Raw genomic sequence first — 3,780 nt, 5'->3', positions numbered from 1 at the left:
TTGGCACATTCGGCCCCACAGTCAGGCCTACGCCTCCCACCCGCCCATCTGCTCCCTCTCTGCCCACTCTTCGCCCCCAGTCACCCTCTTTAGATGGGGGAGCATCTCACAGCTCCTCCACTGCCCCCACAACTCTGGCCATCAGTTGCTTAAGCGCAGAACAGCAGAGGTCAGGGGCCTTGCCCGCACCCCGTGGCTCTAGGGAGCCATGATTTGTCCTAAGTACGGAAAGTGAATTGCACATTTCTGAAAATGAAAATATCTAAGTTGGTGGGTTTTTTTTAAAATCCCCACCCGCCCCCAAATATAAAAGCAGTACATGCGCGTGGCAAAAAATAGACAAAACAGAAAATTATAAGGAGAAAGAGAGTGGAAAGAATCCAGAATCTCACTGCCCAGCGATGCTACTTTTAACATTCTGCTGTATTTTTTTTTTTAAACCCAGGCTCATTTCTCTGCAGCTTTGCACACACGGGTATCTCTCTCTGTGTGTTTAAATATATATTGAAGCGAAAATAGAACCATACTACGAATGCTGGTTAGCGGATTGCTTTTTCCCCCACTTAACTATCACAGCTTTCCACGCCAGCGAACACAGGTAGATAGTCATCTTTCAGGGCTGGGGCATGCGCATTTGGCAGCAGGGGTTCTTGGGGTACTTGGCTGTCTGAGTCAGGGCCCAACTCCCTCTAGGTGGGATTGCTGCTTCGAAGGACATGCTCAGATCACGTGAACCGGGAAGCTAAGGATTCTAATTGAGGTTCTAGCGCCCAGGTCATGGAGTGGGTCTGCTCGGGTCTTAACAACCATCTTGTCTAAGGCAGGTTTCTCCTGTGGTCTCCGAGCTTCAGTTCTAGTTTGTCCAGTGCTTGGGTTGGGTTGGGGGAACGGAACAGAGCTCAGATTCTCAAAACCTATGTAAATACAGGGTGAGTGTGGTGTAATTCCAGTCTTGGAAGGTGAAGATAGGGGATCCTCCGAGCAGGCTGGCCAGTAAGATTAGCCACGTCAGCAAGCTTTGGGGAGAGACTGTGCGTCAGTGAATAAGGCTGAAGATCGATTAAGTAAAGCTCCTAACATCAAACTCGGGCTTCCACATATGCTCGCGCCATGCCACGCCCCACACCTCCACATGCACGTACCTAGTCCCGTGCAAACATGAACACACACACACACACACACACACACACACACACACACACACACACACCATCCCACGTACACACATGAAAATGGAAAAATAAACTAAATGGGTGGGTTGATTGAGTTGCACCGAAGAGTCCACAGATGGGAATGATTTTAGGATTCCGCAGGCTGAAGCCGGTCAACCTCTCGAAGAATCGGAGGTCGCAACAGGCTTTCCTGCTCGGAAGGTGTTTCGGAGACTTTGGTACCTGCCAAGAGATGGATCGTCACAGTAGCGTAATGGGGGCCAACGTGTCAGCACTCATCAGAGAGTTATTTGGGACTTGGTACGGCTACTTGATTCTTATTCATACGCTTCTTGCATGAGCCTAGGCCTCAAGGCCTGTGTTCAGATGAGGGGCAGGTAACCCACCTCTGGCGTTGAGGGAACTGTGAGCTACGCCTAGCATCGAGGCTGTTCAGTTCGGTCTCCACCACAGTGGGAGAAAAGACCCGTGGAGCCAGAGTGATGTAGGGTCAAATCCTGACTCCTCTTCTTCAAAGGCTGTGGTGAAGGAGTCAAGTGAGCGTTCAGGGACATGGAACAAACAATATATAAGCAAAGAGGAAGCGATGCGGCCATGGATCATGGTCTTGTCGGGATAGTCTGGCGGAGCAGAGGGGAGGGGCCTCGCTTTTTGTTGGTCGGTCTGGGAGGATCTCCCTGAGGCCAAGGCTCTCAGCTGAGACCAAAGCCTCCTACAGAAAGTGTCTCTTAGGGAGTTGACTAAAAGGAGGCATACACTCTGTCACGGACAAAGGCCAGGCAGGGGGTGAGGCCTTGGTGAAGCAGCCACAGATGGAGGAAATACACCATCTTGGCATCCTCATGTCACCTCAGGAGGAGCTGAGGCACAGTGCTCTGTCCATGGGCCTGGGTAGCACAGAGCAGGGCTTCCAGTGGAGGCCTTCGTGGTTGTCTGCGTCCTTCACGGGGATGTGAGCCACACTTCTCAGCTTTCTGGATATGTAAAAGGAGACAGAATCCTGATTTATATGTGAAATGTCCTGATATTTCAATTTTGGCAACCAGTTTAAAGGAAGTTAAAATAAATCAAGTGTGGAGAGCCAGTTCTGTGGGCCAGATGCAGCCCTGGTCTATGATTTTGGGGAGTTCAGTGGGGCCTCTCTGTTCCTCCACCCCTGTGGGAATACAGCCAGATGGTTGTAGTTAATTAAGGCAGGGTACTGGAGACAACTTGGATCCCTCCTTATTCTACCGTGAAGCATGGGCTCTGAGTTGGTTACTTTGCTATTGCTGTGACAAAAGACACTAACAAGAACATCCCAAGGAAATGCAGGTTTAATCCGGCTCACAGTTCCAGGGTACAGCCTATCATGGTGGGGAAGTTGAGGCAGTTGGAGCCTGAAGCGACAACACATCCAGAGTCAGGAAGCAGAGAGCAATGGACATATGCTGATACCCAATTCCCTTTCTTTAATTAACAGTCCAGGATCCCAGCTAGGGAATGGCACCGCCCACAGTGGGCAGGTCTTCCCAGTTCAATTAAACACAATAATCTCCAGCAGGTGCAGATGTCTCCCAAGGGATTCTAGGCTCTGTGAAGCTGACAGTTAACACTAACTCTATAGCTTGTTTCCTTACTACATACCACATCTCGAGGGGACCTTGAGAAGACCACATTTCTGGAATGGCCTCTGCTCTTGTCCAAGCAGATGGGATTTCTTCCTGTCCCCCTCATCTTCTGTGCTGGGACATCTACCTTCACACCACCATCCACAACCCACGGCGACATCGCTGCCCTACCATTACCCAGCATGCAAGTGGGAGGACCACATCTACCTGGCACAAGTCCAGACACCAGGACCAGTGTTCTGGAAACCCATTTGAAAACTCAGGCTCGGAAAACAACTTGAAGGTCCACCACCAGGTTGTAGGGATGCTAAATGCCAGTATGAGGTAATGGTGGACACTAGAATCTGTCTACAAGAGGAGGAGGAATAGAACTGCCCCTGTTTGCTGAGACTCTCAGTTCTGTATTCTAATGAGTTTTCTCAACATACTGATATTTCACAGTGCAAAATCTCGGGCTGGCTGCTAGCGCAACTCTAATGGCGGTAAGGTGATTAGGCGCGACAGACAACAGCGTGCTCATGGAAGGTGTTAAGAACCTCTAAGTGCCTTAACATTCCCACCCATTGCAGACTCTTCCTAGTTAGGCTGCTTTGCCCAAGAAAAGAAAGCAGAATCGATTAGAAGGTGGATGGAGTGTTCTAGAACATACAAAGAGCAGTTTGGGCCGATTGCAAGGCCAGGAAAAGTGCGCATGCTCCCTGCAGAGTCCCCTTCTCAGAGATAGAACACTAGGTAGAGGCTGAGGTGGGGAGGGGAGGAGCTGTGAGGAAGGGGAGGGGCTGTGGGAAGTGGGCGGAGTCTGAACTCCAGCCCTGCAGACTCCTCTGGGGATGCTGATGACTAACGATCTCTCTGCACAGGCCTAGAAACGGTGCAAAGTTTCACTGTGGTACCCCCTGGAGCTGCCTCCTGTCCTTATCCACGCTCTGTGCCCTCAGTGTCCTTGTTTATAAAATGGCCCGAGACACATTTGCATTCAAAAATTTCCAGTGGCCGTG

The sequence above is a fragment of the Rattus rattus genome, chromosome 5 (genome assembly GCF_011064425.1).
Source record: "Rattus rattus isolate New Zealand chromosome 5, Rrattus_CSIRO_v1, whole genome shotgun sequence".
In the NCBI taxonomy this organism is placed as follows: Eukaryota; Metazoa; Chordata; class Mammalia; order Rodentia; family Muridae; genus Rattus; species Rattus rattus.
Note: the sequence above shows the minus strand (reverse complement) of the source record.